Below are 15,854 nucleotides of genomic sequence, written 5' to 3' on the forward strand. Positions count from 1 at the left end.
GACTTATAGGTTCCCAAGTTTTGAAAATGTGCAAGTTGCTCCTGGGAACTCATAGTAGAAATAAATTAATCCCAAGAGAACAGTCTTTTTAAATTTTAATTAATTTTAAATGTATGAATAGAGTATCCCAGGATGCAGCTTTTTCATAGGCTTTCTCTGTGCAGGAACAATGTTCAGGATAATTTTTTTTATTCATTATTTGCAAAGTTCTATAAGCTACAATACCTGCCTACATGTCTGGTTGGGACATAAATATGTGAACAGGCCATTCCATCATTTATTCACTAATTATGGAATAGCTGATAAGAGCCAGGCACATGTGATACATTGGTGATCAAGAGAAATAAAGTCCCTGCTTCATGAAGCTTGTATGCTGGTGGAGAAGTCAGAAGACAGATAGGTAGGTAATACAATGTCAGTGTTAAATGCTATGAAGCAAACAAAACAAAAGAGTAAAGTGATCAAAACTGATGAGGGCTGTTCCTTTGGACAGCATGGTCAACTTCTCTGAGTGGGGGAACGTTTGACCCGAGTGGAGTGAGGGGGCCTCATTTACTTGGAAGATTCTAAACTGAGATTTAGAGTCTGACTGTTTTTGATGAGCTGGTGGGGTCACTGGCTCACAAACATCTATTTGCATGAATTTACTTTTTAGGGGGAAAAGAGTATTCAAGAGAAAAGTAGGGGCACAAGTGTCCAGAAGCAAATCATAGGAAGAGAAGGTGTCTATTCCTCAACCTGGCCCCATGGATTAGGTTTCAGCTTAGGGCATGATGCTTAACATTTTAGGGATCAGAGGTCCCTCTGAAAATTAGATGACAGCTGTGGTCTCTGTCCCTAGAAAAGTACACTTGTGCGTACAGTAGAAGCTCTGCCTAACCACTATGCACTTGAGTAATGTTCTCAATTCCCTTTCTGAGTTATGCCATCTGATCCCTGAGAAATGCTGAAGAGTCACAGCAAGGAGCCCCACTTGGGTTCACCCCTGCATATCTGCTTTCACCAGATGAGGGAATGCTTACCAAGAGTCAGTTGTATTTGTTTCCAAGCTATTTATCCATTGTACTGCTCATAACTATGTAATTAAATTATGTAAATTGGTAAAACTTGGGTCTACAAAGAAAAACAGTTGTTGTTTCTATGAAAACCGAGAAGAATGCTTTGGAAAGACCAGATAAAGATGAGTGCTAATAAAAATAGCCATTGAATTAGGTGTAGGCAAGGTAAAGTTATAAAAGATTAGAGGAATTTTTTTTGTAAAAGATTTTACTTTTTTCCTTTTTCTCCCCAAAGCCCCTCAGTACATAGGTGTATATTCTTCGTTGTGGGTCCTTCTAGCTGTGGCATGTGGGACGCCGCCTCAGCTTGGTTTGATGAGCAGTGCCATGTCTGCGCCCAGGATCTGAACTGACGAAACACTGGGCCGCCTGCAGCGGAGTGCGCGAACTTAACCACTCGGCCACGGGGCCAGCCCCTAGAGGAATTTTTTGAAGCCCCGAATCTAGTAGGATTCTGCGTTTAATTTGCTTTGCAAGGGTCTTTGTCTCTGCTTCAAACAGAATGAAACTGAAAATCCAAAGCAAAGCACTAGGGGTATAGTTTATGTAAGAAAGACTACCCTGAACTCCAATCAGAGGAACATACTCAAAAGAAAGGCCTCAATGACTCGGCAATAAATACTTAGGGAAAAATAGAATTCTTAAGGTACATATATTGATAAGGATGTAAGTTAGGCTTCATGTGACAGAGACTCAAAATAATAGGAGTTTACTCCAGAGAAAAGTTTATTTTTCTTTCATGTAAAAGTGTTAATTAGGGCCAGCCCTCACAGCCTAGTGGTTAAGTTCAGCACACTCTACTTCAGTGTCCTGGGTTTGGTTCCCAGGCACAGACCTGCACCACTCATCTCTCAGTGGCCCTGCTGTGGTGGTGACTCACGTACAAAAAGAGGAAGATTGGCAGCAGCTGTTAGCTCAGGCAAATCTTCCTCTGTGGGGGAAAACAAAAGTGTTAATTAGCATAGTTGTCTGTGATAACAAATAAACTCCAAAATTATAAAGAGTCAGATACAATAGAAATTTATTTCTCACTCACATAGCAGTGCCAGTGGATGATCCTGGGCAGTGGGTGGCCCTCTTCCGCATGGTAACTCAGGGATCCAGTCTTGTCCATCTTGTAGCTCCACCATTATCCTAATTTTCCCTGTCTTAACTAGAGAAATAGGAAAGAGAGTATGGAGTATGCATACTTTTTTTTAGCCTTGGTCTGGAAATCGCACACATCACCTCTCATGTGCTCTTGGCTACAGCTGTCACATGGCCACATCTAACGATCAGGGAGGCTGAGAAATGTGGTCTTTATGCTGTAGTCTATTTGTCTAGCTACAACCAGAGTTTCTATTACTATAATAGTTATCTATTGCTTTCTAACAAATTACCCCAAAACGTGGTACCTTGAAACAGTAAATGTTTACTTCACAGTTCCTGTGGATCAGGAATCTGAATGCAACTTAGCTGGGTCCTCTGGCTCTGGATCTTGCAGAAGGCTGCAGTCATCTCAAGGCTTTGTTTGGGGAAGATCATTTCCAAGCTCACTCAATTGGCTGTCAGCAGCCTCAGAAGATCTGCTTCCTTGCTCACTCACAGGGCCATTGGCAGCCATCAAGTCCTCACTGGCTATTGCCAGGGAAATTGGTTTCTTGCCAGGTGGCCCTCTCCACAGAGCAGCTCACAACATGGCAGTGTGGTGAGCGAGAAAGTAAGAGAATGAGCAAGACACAAGCCAGAACTTTTTTGTAACCTAAACCCAGAAGTGACTTTTGCTGTATTCTGTTTGTTAGAAGCAAGTCACTGGGTCCAGCCCACACTCAAGGGAAGGGTTTTCCACAAGGGCATAAACACCGGGAGGCAGGGATCCTGGGGCCTTATGTTAGAGGCTATCACAATTACTCAATGACAGAAGGGAAAAACATGTTGGGAAACAATCAGCAACCTCTCCCAACCGGGAGGCAGGGATCCTGGGGCCTTATGTTAGAGGCTATCACAATTACTCAATGACAGAAGGGAAAAACATGTTGGGAAACAATCAGCAACCTCTCCCAACCGGGAGGCAGGGATCCTGGGGCCTTATGTTAGAGGCTATCACAATTACTCAATGACAGAAGGGAAAAACATGTTGGGAAACAATCAGCAACCTCTCCCACTGTATTTGTGTTTCAGTTTTTGGTGATTCTTTACTTTAATAAACTTCTGTAATTAACCAAGCAATGCCAAATATGTTGGATAATAGTAATAGCTAACATTTAGCAAGTATCAGGCACTATTCCAAGTACTTTGTGTGTTATTAACTCCTTAAATCCTTACACCAACCCTTTGAGGTAGGTGTCATTGTTTTTGTCCATTTTACAGCCAAAGAGATTGAAGCATAGCGCATTTAAGTAACTTGCCCAAGGGCATGCAACTTGTAAGAGGGAGCGGAAGAATTGTGAGTTCTTCCTGTCCGACCAGTGGGTAAATTGGCTGTGTATGAGTGTTGGGCTCTGGTCCCTGTAACCCTCCTGGATGGTTTTTTCCCCCAGGCCTTGTGTAGTTTCTTTGAATACGGATGCTGATCAAGGAGGACGCTCTACAGATCTCTGGGATTCTCTCTCTGTGCATCTCTCCTCTCTGGTACTCTCTCTAATGGACTCAAGCTGCCTTGGCCTCTCTGTGCTCTCAGCTCTGTCTCATCAGTTCAGGGCGTCCACTGGGCTTCTCCTTTAGTTCTCTGTCCCTGCCCTGCAGTGTAGAAACTCTCTCAGGGCAGTAAATGGGGCGTTGCTGGGCTCGTTCATTTGTTTCCATTTCTCAGGCAGCACTGTCCTTCTTTGCCTGATGTCCAGTGTCTTGAAAGCCTTTCTTTGATGTACTTTGTTTTAGGCAGGAGGATAAATCTGGTCCCTCTTATTCCATCTTAAAAGCAAAAGTCCGAACTCGTATTCTAAGCACTTTCCTATACTATCTTCTACAGCATGTAAACAAGTAATAAATTTTTCAAGAAATTTGTGGCCATCCTTATGGCCCTCCGTGGAACCACGAGCCCGTATTATGACTTTGCGGGCAGAAACTGAAGGAGAAGTTTTCCTAAAGAACTCTGTGCGTTACAGAAGCAGTGCTGCTTCAGGACGAGGTGACAAAACGAGACGCCCAGTGAGAAGAGAGGCAGTCGCTTCATTTCTTCATGGCACACAGCCTGACTGCAGTGCAGTGAGGACTGAAGGTCAGGCTATACCAGTTTGTAAAAATTTACTCTATTTTTATCAAAGATGCAGATGTATATCATTTAAAAATACAAATAATATATAAAAGCTTATAAGGGGAAAAAAAAAAGCAGTGCCCACCTCCTAATCGTGCTCCACCCAGGTAACTGTTCTTTACGGTTGTAGCTGTATATTCTGCTGTTTACCTCTGTTAAAACAAGCAACAAAAAATAATCCTGCTTGCTGTGCTGTTTGAGTGACTCTATGCTTTTCCACTTTGGAGCCCTGGGATTAGGACTCAGGGCTGGTAACAATGCTTTTACGGAAAGCCGGTGATGTGACTCCCTTAGATGGATTCCGCAGCAACAGCAGAACATAGGATCAGTCATGTACACATGGGAGGCACACCCGTAAGTTTCCAGAAATAATGAAGGGAGACTTGTGTGAGACCTAAGGTGAAGGAGTGATGCCGACCCTGACGTCAGTTCCCCTACAGTAAACCCAGCATATATGGGGTTAAAACCAAAGCACTCTTTCCCTGCTTACTCCCTGGCTCCCTGGCTTCAGGGAGATAAGTGGATTCCTTATCATCTCCTCCTCTCTACAAGCAGTGTCCCAAGGCCTAACACAGGCTGGTGGGAAAGCTCCGACCAGCAAGGCCACTGACCGCCCACCCTCCCTCTCTCCAAGCGGCCACATTCCTCATGAACCTTTAAAACCCCTCGCCTTCCCTCTTTCCAGGAGATGAGATGAAATGAAACCAATTTGAGGGCTACCTCTCGTCTCCCGGCTGATATCACCCGAAATAAAAACCCTTTCCTTGCCGTGAGCCTCGTGTTCCAATTTTTATTTGGCCCCTCTTGTGTGGCAGGTAAGGAAGCTAGGTTTGTAGGCAGTAACGGGAGCAGTTGATCTGCAACATCTGAACTATGAATGTCAGTGTGTTGTCGTTCGTAACCATGGACTGGTGGGGCCTCAGGAAACTGGAGCTATAAATACAAAATACGTGCCAAAATAGAGTAGGTGCACAGAGGGTTGCTGACTTACTCTGTCTTAGGGAGTCAGACACAATGACTTGAAGGAGAAACAGAAGTTCACGGTGTCAGGTGACAGATATGACTAGAGGGTGAAGGGAATTGCCTGTGTAATGGGGACACAATGAAAGAGAAGAGCATGTTCTGGAATGTGAAACTGGAACTATAAAGCTAAAGTGGAGAATCGTTTTAGAAACGAGGCGTAAGGAAGATGGACTGATTTGTGATTTCTATTTGTTGGAATTCTTTGAGGCCTGGGGTGAATTTCTCCATGGGGGAATTTAATTTCCTTCTGCCAGGCTTCAGGGGCATTCTACTAATCCAAAATCACTCTAATTTCAGTTTTAGTTATTATCAGTATTTAGTTATTATTTAGTTATTTAGTTATTATTTATTTAATTATCATTTTGAGGTTTTTAATGCCAAGATGACAAGGATTTGGCCCGAGGGCTGGTTTCACTTCTAAATGCTTGTCAGTGCCTTCCTTCCTTTTTTTTCAAACCAGTGTTTGAATTTATTTATTTACTTTTATAGTCCCCTGGGACAGGGGCAGGGGATGGTGGAAATTTTTTGGTGAAAAAGTTTATCCCCATACCTAGGTAACCAAATAATCAGAAACAGAATGAAAATCATCTTTCTCATGGAAGAGGCTGGCATTTTATTTTCTGGCATCTTATTTGCTGAGAAAACTGTTTCCAAGTTTCTTTGCTTTATAAAATTTGGGGTAAAGGAAAGAACATGGAAATGGCTGGTCCAGATGACAGAGAGCTGGACTTTTTTTCCAGACATCTTTTACCTCCTTACTGCTTTGCTTGTCCCCAGTGAACTTTAAATGCCAGAGCTAATTTTTAGTCTGTTGCCTAGTTTAATGGCAAGAACAATAGTTTTGAAGACTTGGGTCCAGTGCCAGCATTTGTTACATATAACACTGGTAACTTTCTGCAATTCGTTCCTCTTCATAGAACTTTCGTTGCCTCCTCTGTAAAAACAGAACAATGGTACATACTGTGTTAGTTTTCTATAGCAGCCATAACAAAGTAGCACTAACTGGGTAGCTTAAAACAACAGGAATTTATTCCCTCACAGTTTTGCAGTCTGAAAGGCCAAAATCAAGGTGCCGGCAGGGCCACGCTCCCTCTGAAACCTTTCAGAAAGAATCCTTCCTGGCCTCTTCCAGCTTGGGGCGGTGGCAGTCAATCCTTGGCTTTCCTTGGCTTGTAGCTGCCTCGCTCCGACCTCTGCCTCTGTCACTACCTTGCGTTCTCCCTGTGTCTGTTCAGATTTCCTTCTTCTTATTAAGGACATCAGTCATATGGGATTAAGGGCCCACCCTACTCCAGTATGACCTCATTTTAACTAATTATATCTAATTTTAACTAATAGTGTGTGTAATTTAACTAATTATATCTAATTTTACTGATTATATCTACAACAACCCTATTTCCAAATAAGATCACACTCTGTGTGTTAGGACTCCAACATGTCTTTTTGTAGAACTCAGTGCAACTTATAACATCTACCTTCTAGGTCACTCCCTTCTCTTTGTTCCTCAAAACACATCTTACATATCTTATATACCTTAATTTTAGCACTTATCATAGTTCTAAATAAATTGTCATTGACAGATAACTTACATACAATGAATGTAGATCTTGAAGAATGATCACAAAATTAACACATGCCTTACCATCACCCAGATAAAAATAGAACCTTACCGGCACTCCTCATGTCCCCTCCTAGTCACTACTCTTCCTAATCAGAGGTAATCACTATCCTGACTTCTAATATCATAGATTTGTTTTGCCTGTTTTTGAAGTTTATATGGTTAGAATACTTTAGTTTGTATTTTTTTGTCTTTTGTGTCATTTATTTGACTTTATGTTTGTGAGTTAAAGCATATTGCCGCGTGCGGGAGTTCATTTATTTTCATTGCTGCATAATATTCTGTTGTATGCCTATATCATACTTATTTATCCATTACACTATTGATAGACGTTTAGGTTGTTTTCAGTTTGGGCTCTACAAATAGTGCTGTAAAGGACTTTCTTGCATACAGTTTTGGTACATATAAATATGCGTTTCTTTTTTGTATATGTCTAGGAGTGGAATAGCTGGCTCTTAGGTTTTACGTATGTTCAGCTTGAGTACATACTGTCAAACAACTTTTTGAAACAGTTGTATGAATTGACATTTCCTCCGACAGTATAGATTTGCCTATCCTTGTGCCAGACACACCAGCGGCATATGAAACTTTCAGTTGCTCCAGATTCTCTTGCAGTACCTAATGCTGGGTATTATCAGTCTTCAAAATGATAACTATTCTTGTAAGTATGTAATGGTATCTTATACAGATATTGGCTTAAATTTAAACTGCCTCATTGATTAGTGGTTTTGAGCATGTTTTCTTGTTTATTGGCCATTTGAATATCTACTTTGTTATGTGCCCCTTCTGACATTTTACCCACTATATTTGCCTATTGAATTGTCTACATTAAAAAAATTACTTTTTAGGTATTCTTTATATATTCTGGAAATATTATTTGTCAGTTGTATGTATTGTAGCTATATTCTCCCAAACTTGAACTTTCTTTGTCTTAATGGCATCTTTTGATATATATCTTTTGTTAGATTTATAACTAGGTATTTGATGACTTGTATGCTATTTCAAATGATATGAGTCTTAATTTTAATGTAGCAAAATTATCAGTCTTTCTTTTATATTTGATGTTCTTGGGAGCCTATCTAAGAAATCTTTGCCTACCTCAAAACCACAAAGACAGTCTACGTTATCTTCTAAAAATGCCTTACTTTTTGCATTTCTATCCAAAGCCCACCTAAAATTGATTTTTATGTATGATGTGAAGTAAAGATCAAGATTCATTCTCTCCCCTCATGGCTATCTTACTAACCCAACACCATTTACTGAAAAAGTGTCTGTTATTCATTGCTCTGCAGGGTCATCTTTGTCAATAATCCAAGTATCCACATTTATGAGGTCTGTTTCTGGACTCTAATTTATTTAATTGCTGCTTCTAACTATTCTTTTTATTTTTTTTTAAGATTTTATTATTTTCCTTTTTCTCCCCAAAGCCCCCTGGTACATAGTTGTGTATTCTTCGTTGTGGGTCCTTCTAGTTGTGGCATTTGGGACGCTGCCTCAGCGTGGTTTGATGAGCAGTGCCACGTCCACGCCCAGGATTCGAACCAACGAAACACTGGGCCGCCTGCAGCAGAGCGCGTGAACTTAACCACTCGGCCACGGGGCCAGCCCCCGAACTATTCTTTTTTTTTTTCTCTCTTTTTTCTTTTTTTTTTGTTTATTGAGTTATTGATAGGTTACAATCTTGTGAAATTTCAATTGTACATTAATGTTTGTCAGTCATGTTGTAGGTGCACCACTTCACCCTTTGTGCCCACCCCCCACCCCACCTTTCCCCTGGTATCCACTAAACTGTTCTTGGTCCATAGTTTTAAATTCCTCATATGAGTGGAGTCATACACAGATTATCTTTCTCTTGCTGGCTTATTTCACTTAACATAATTCTCTCAAGGTCCATCCATGTTATTGCAAATGGAATGATTTTGTTCTGTTTTGCAGCTGAGTAGTATTCCATTGTATATATGTACCACATCTTCTTTATCCATTTGTCTGTTGATGGGCACTTAGGTTGCTTCCACGTCTTGGCTATTGTAAACAGTGCTGCAATAAACATTGGGGTGCACAGGACTTTTGGGATTGCTGACTTCAGGCTCTTTGGATAAATACCCAGTAGTGGGATGGCTGGATCGTATGGTAGTTCTATTTTTAGTTTTTTGAGGAATCTCCATACTGTTTTCCATAGTGGCTGCACCAGTTTGCATTCCCACCAGCAGTGTATGAGGGTTCCTTTTTCTCCGCAACCTCTCCAATATTTGTTGCTATTAGTTTTAGATATTTTTGTCATTCTAACGGGTGTAAGGTGATATCTTAGTGTAGTTTTGATTTGCATTTCCCTGATGATCAGCGATGATGAGCATCTTTTCATGTGCCTATTGGCCATAGTATATCTTCTTTGGAGAAATGTCTGTTCATGTCTCCAGCCCATTTTTTGATTGGGTTGTTTGATGTTTTGTGATTGAGTTGTGAGAGTTCTTTATATATTAAGGATATTAAGCCTTTGTCAGATATATGACTTGCAAATATTTTTTCCCAGTTAGTGGGTTGTTTTTTTGTTTCAATCCTGTTTTCATTTGCCTTGAAGAAGCTCTTTAATCTGATGAAGTCCCATTTGTTTATTCTTTCTATTGTTTCCCTTCTCTGAGAAGGCATGGTGTCCGAAAAGATCCTTTTAATACTGATGTCAAAGAGTGTACTGCCTACGTTTTCTTCCAGAAGCCTTATGGTTTCAGGTCTTACCTTTAGGTCTTTAATCCATTTTGAGTTTATTTTGGTGAATGGTGAAAACGAATGGTCAATTTTCATTCTTTTACATGTGGCTTTCCAGTTTTCCCAGCACCATTTGTTGAAAAGACTTTCTTTTCTCCATTGTATGCCCTCAGCTCCTTTGTCAAAGATAAGCTGTCCATAGATGTGTGGTTTTATTTCTGGGCTTTCAATTTTGTTCCATTGATCTGTGCACCTGTTTTTGTACCAGTACCATGCTGTTTTGATTACTGTAGCTTTGTAGTATGTTTTGAAGTCAGGGATTGTGATGCCTCCCGTTTTGTTCTTTTTTCTCAGGATTGCTTTAGCAATTCAGGGTCTTTTGTTGCCCCATATGAATTTTAGGATTCTTTGTTCTAATTCTGTAAAGAATGTCATTGGGATTCTGATTGGGATGGCGTTGAATCTGTAGATTGCTTTAGGTAGAATAGACATTTTAACTATGTTTATTCTTCCAATCCATGTACATGGAATGTCTTTCCATCTCCTTATGTCGTCATCTAATTCTCTCAGAAAGGCCTTGTAATTTTCATTATATAAGTCCTTCACTTCCTTAGTTAAATTTACCCCAAGGTATTTTATTCTTTTTGTTGCGATTGTGAATGGTATTGTATTCTTGAGTTCTTCTTCTGTTGGTTCATTACTGGAATATAGAAATGCTACTGATTTATGCAAATTGATTTTATACCCTGCAACTTTGCTGTAGTTGTTGATTACTTCTAACAGTTTTCCAATGGATTCTTTGGGGTTTTCTATATATAAGATCATGTCGTCTGCAAACAGCGAGAGTTTCACTTCTTCCTTCCCTATTTGGATTCCTTTTATTCCTTTTTCTTGCCTGATTGCTCTGGCCAGGACCTCCAGTACTATGTTAAATAAGAGTGGTGATAGAGGGCATCCTTGTCTTGTTCCTGTTTTCAGGGGGATGCGGTTCAGTTTTTGCCCATTGAGTATGATGTTGGCTATAGGTTTGTTGTATATGGCCTTTATTATGTTGAGGTAGTTTCCTTCTATGCCCATTTTGTTCAGAGTTTTTATCATAAATGGCTGTTGGATCTTATCAAATGCCTTCTCTGCATCTATTGAGTTGATCATGTGGTTTTTATTCCTCAGTTTGTTGATGTAGTGTATCACGTTGATTGATTTGCGGATGTTGAACCATCCCTGTGTCCCTGGTATGAATCCCACCTGATCCTGATGTATGATTCTTTTGATGAATTGCTGAATTCTGGTTGCCAAAATTTTGTTTAGAATTTTTGCAGCTATGTTCATCAGTGATATTGGCCTGTAGTTCTCTTTTTTCGTGGTGTCCTTGTCAGGTTTTGGTATCAGCGTGATGTTGGACTCATAGAATGTGTTAGGAAGTGTTCCATCTTCCCTAATTTTTTGGAATAGCTTGAAAAGGATAGGTATTAAATCCTCTCTGAAAGTTTGGTAGAATTCCCCAGGAAAGCCATCTGGTCCTGGGGTTTTATTCTTTGGGATGCTTTTGATTGCTGTTTCAATCTATTTCCTTGTGATTGGTCTGTTCAAATTGTCTGCCTCTTCTTGAGTGAGCTTTGGGAGATTGTAGGAGTCCAGGAATTTATCCATTTCCTCTAGGTTATCCATTCTGTTGGCATATAGTTTTTTGTAGTATTCTCTTATAATCTGTTGTATTTCTGCAGAGTCTGTTGTTATTTCTCCTCACTCATTTCTGATTTTGTTTATTTGAGCTTTCTCCCTTTTTTTCTTTGTAAGTCTGGCTAGTGGTTTGTCAATTTTATTTATCTTCTCAAACCGGCTCTTTGTCTCATTGATCCTTTCTACTGCCTTTTTCGTTTCAATAGTATTTATTTCTGCTCTGATTTTTATTATTTCTCTCCTTCTGTTGACTTTGGGCTTCATTTGTTCTTTTTTCTCTAGTTCAGTTAGGTGTGCTTTAAGGTTGCTTATTTGGGATTTTTCTTGTTTGTTAAGATGTGCCTGTATTGCAATGAATTTTCCTCTTAATACAGCTTTTGCTGTATCCCATATGAGTTGGTATGGCATGCTATCATTTTCATTTGTTTCCAGGTATTTTTTTATTTCTTCTTTAATTTCTTCAATGATCCATTGCTTGTTCAGTAGTGTGTTGTTTAGTCTCCACATCTTTGTGCCTTTCTCAGCTTTTTTCTTGTAATTAATTTCTAGCCTTATAGCACTATGATCTGAGAAGATACTTGTTATTATTTCAATTTTTTTAAATTTGTAGAGGCTTGCCTTGTTTCCCAACATATGGTCTATCCTAGAGAATGTTCCATGTGCACTTGAGAAGAATGTGTATTCAGCTCCTTCAGGGTGGAGTGATCTATATATGTCTATTAAGTCCAATTGTTTTAGTTTTTCATTCAGCTCCACTATTTCCTTGTTGATTTTCTGTCTGGATGATCTGTCCATTGATGTGAGTGGGGTGTTGAGGTCCCCTACTATTATTGTGTTGTTTTTAACATCTTCCTTCAGGTCTGTTAATAGTTGCTTTATGAATCTTGGTGCTCCTGTGTTGGGTGCATAGATATTTATAAGCGTTATTTCTTCTTGATGAAGTGTCCCTTTGATCATTATATATTGTCCCTCTGTGTCTCTCTTTACCTGTCTTATTTTGAAATCCACTTGGTCTGATATGAGAATTGCAACACCTGCCTTTTTTTCCTTGCTATTTGCTTGAAGTATTGTCCTCCACCCCTTCACCCTGAGTCTGTGTTTGTCCTTGGGGCTGAGGTGTGTTTCCTGGAGGCAACAAATTGTTGGATCTTGTTCTTTAATCCATTTTGCCACTCTGTGTCTTTTTATTGGAGAGTTCAATCCGTTCACATTGAGAGTGATTATTGATGCATGTGGACTTAATGCTGTCAATCTGTCGCTCATTATCTTGTTTTCCTGTGTTTCTTTTCCTGTGTGCTTTAGACTACCCATTTAATACTGCAATTTCTTATGCTGGGTTTCTTAGATTTTTCCTTATCTATGATTTGTGACTCTGTTCTGTACTTTATTTTAGTGTCTACCTTGAAGTTTGTATTTAGAATCTCGTGTATAATATAGTCTATTCTCTGGTGGTCTCTTACTTACTCAACCAATACTGATTTAGACCCTTTGCTCTTCCCCTCCTAAATAATTATTTTCATTTTTTATTCCAACTCGTCTTATTAATTTGTAGTTAGAGTGCTAAGATCGTCCTTGTTTTGGTAGTTTCCTTATTTTTACCCTAATGCTATAGTTGAATATTTGCTATCCTGTTCTGGTTCTATCCATCGGTCTCCCTAGTCTGTGGCTTGTGTCCCCTTTCTCCCTTTTTTCTTTTTTCAAGTATGAGAGCCTTCTTGAGGATTTCTTGTAATGGAGGGCTTTTAGTTACAAATTCCCTTAACTTTTGTTTGTCTGGAAAAGATTTAATTTCTCCCTCATATCTGAAGGAAATTCTTGCTGGATAGAGTATTCTTGGCTGAAGGTTTTTATCCTTTAAAGCTTTGAATATATCACTCCATTCTCTCCTAGCTTGTAGGGTTTCTGTAGAGAAATCCGCTGACAGTCTGATAGGGGCTCCTTTATAGGTTATTCTCTTTTTTTTTCTTACTTCCCTGAGTATTCTTTCCTTATCATTCCTATGTGCCAACTTTACTATTATGTGCCGTGTGGTGGGTCTTTTTACATTGACAAATCTAGGAGATCTAAAACCCTCCTCTACACACATTTCTCCATTGATCCCTAGATTTGGGAAATTCTCTTCAATAATTTCATTAAGCACACTTTCTGCTCCATTTTCCTTTTCCATATTCTCAGGAATTCCTATGATCCTTATGTTCTTACTCCTCATTGAATCCATTATCTCTTGGAGATTTTCCTCATTTTTTTTAATTCTTAGTTCTCTTTCTTCCTCTGTCTGGCGCCATTCAGCCTGTCTGTCCTCGATTATGCTGATTTGCTCCTCTAGGTTGTCTACACGGGCATTCAGGGAATCCGTATTCTGTTTTATCTGGTCCATTGTGTTTTTCATCTCAAGTAATTCTGTTTGATTCTTCTTTATGATTTCAATCTCTTTTGTGAAGTAACTCCAGAACTCGGCTTGTTTCTCTATCTTTCTCTCTACCTCATTGAGTTTTTTGATTATAGCTGCTCTGAATTCATTATCACTTAGTTTACCTAATTCCAAGTCCTCAGGACTTAATTCTGTGTTTTTATTGTTTTCCTTCTGGTCTGGGGCTTTTATAAATTGCTGCATGGTAGAGGAGCGGTTCCCCCCCCCCCCCCCCCCCCCCCCGTCAGCGGGTCTCCACTGAATCAGCGGCAGGAGTCCTGGATGATCCCCGGTCGCACGGCCCCTCCCCCGCTCCTTCCCGACCAGCGCCCGCAGCGATCACAGACTCTAGGGGAGGGAGCGATGTTCTCTCCTACCGTTCCGGCGCCTCCAAAGGGGTAAAGCTAGGTTTATGATCTCCGCCTTCTTGGTATTGTAGGTCTCTAACAAGCTGGCATTGTTTATTCTCTGAAATTCAGTTCTTCCAATCTTTTGTTGTATTTTGGAGGGGAGAGAATCCCGGGTCAGCTCACCCTGCCATTTTGCTCCCCCGAACTATTCTTGCACCAATACCACCTTGTCTTCATTTGGGAAGGTTTATAAGACTTGATATCCAGTAGTATAAAACCTCCAACTTTATTTTTCTCTTTAAGGCTCATCTTGGCTATTCTGGCCCTTTGCACTTCCATATAAATTTTATAATCAGATTGTCAGTTTTCACAAAAAAATCCTCCTGGCATTGATTGTGATTGTCTTGGGTCTACAGATTGATATGAGATGACCTGATAATTTTACATTGAGTCTTCCAACTCACAAACGTGGTATGTTCATCCATTTTTGAAGGTATCCTTTAATTTCTTTCAGTAATGCTTAATAATTTTTTTGTGTAGATATCTTGTACAGTTTTCATTAGATTCCTTCCTAGATATTTGATGCATTTGAAGCAATTTAAATTTATTTTTTTGCTTTTTTTAAAAAAGACTTCATTTTTTAGAGCAGTTTTATATTCACAGCAAAATTAAGGGGATGTACAGAGATTTCCCTTATACACCCTGATCCAAACATATGTAGCTTCCGTCATTATCAACATCCTGCACCAGAGTGGTAGATTTGTTACAACTGATGAACCTACATTGACACATGATAATCACTCAATTCCATAGTTAACATTCGGGTTCACTCTTGGTGTTGTACATTCTATAGCTTTGGACAAATATGTAATGATATGCATCCATCGTTATAGTATCATATAGAGTATTTTCACTGCCCCAAAAATACTCTGTGTTCCATCTATGTATCCTTTTCTACTCTATCCACTCCTCAATGCCTGGCAACCACTGATATTTTTACTATCTCCGTAGTTTTGCCTTTTCCAAAATGTCATATAGTTGGAATCATACAGTATGCAGCCTTTTCAGATTGGCTTCTTTCATTTAATAATATGCATTTTAGCTTCCTCCATGCCTATTCATGGCTTGATAGTTCATTTCTTTTCAGCACTGAATAATATTCCAATGTCTGGCTGTACTGCAGTTTATTTATCCACTTACAAACTGAAGGACATTTTGGTTGCTTCCAAGTTTTGTAAATTATGAATAAAGCTGCTACGAACATGTGTGTGCAGGTTTTTGTGTGGATATAAGTTTTCAACTCCTTTGGACAAATACCAAGGAGGGAATTGTATTATTTTAAAATTTTCATTTTCAAATTGGTTGTTCGTATATAGAAATACAATTTATTATTGTATACTGATCCTATATCCAGGAATCTTGCTAAATTTGTTCATTAATTCCAATAGTTTTCTGGGGACCTATTTTTTGGCTTTTCCATATGCAGTCTTGTCATATATAAATAATAACATTCATATTTGCAGTCCACTCATTTCTTATCTTTCCTTATTATGTTGCTTGGGGCCTCTGGTACAGTTATGAATAGAATTGTTGATAGGTGATATCTCTGTCTTATTCCTGATCTCAAGAGTTAAACTTTCAGGCTTTTGGTTCAAATACCATGTTTGCTGTAGTTCTTTGTAGTTACCTATGATCAGATTAAGGATGTTTCTATCTATTTCTGATTTGCTAAGAGATTTTATGAAATGATTTTGAAAATTTTATCAAATCCCTTTTT

At 39.3% G+C, this 15,854-nt stretch overlaps 2 long non-coding RNA genes across 5 annotated transcripts in view; one reads left to right on the top strand and one right to left on the bottom strand.

Moving 5' to 3' along the window:
- The window catches only part of LOC106842375 (uncharacterized), an 89,507-nt gene that overhangs the window by 1,443 nt on the left and 72,210 nt on the right, over positions 1-15,854 (top strand). The gene's annotated exons all lie outside the window — the stretch shown is intronic.
- Positions 931-2,895, bottom strand: LOC139041212 (uncharacterized). Its single transcript, XR_011496031.1, has 3 exons — positions 2,453-2,895; positions 2,095-2,211; positions 931-1,989 (listed from the first exon to the last, which is right to left on the bottom strand). It is a non-coding gene; the product is annotated as an uncharacterized lncRNA (long non-coding RNA).

This window comes from Equus asinus, chromosome 20 (assembly GCF_041296235.1).
Source record: "Equus asinus isolate D_3611 breed Donkey chromosome 20, EquAss-T2T_v2, whole genome shotgun sequence".
NCBI lineage: Eukaryota > Metazoa > Chordata > Mammalia > Perissodactyla > Equidae > Equus > Equus asinus.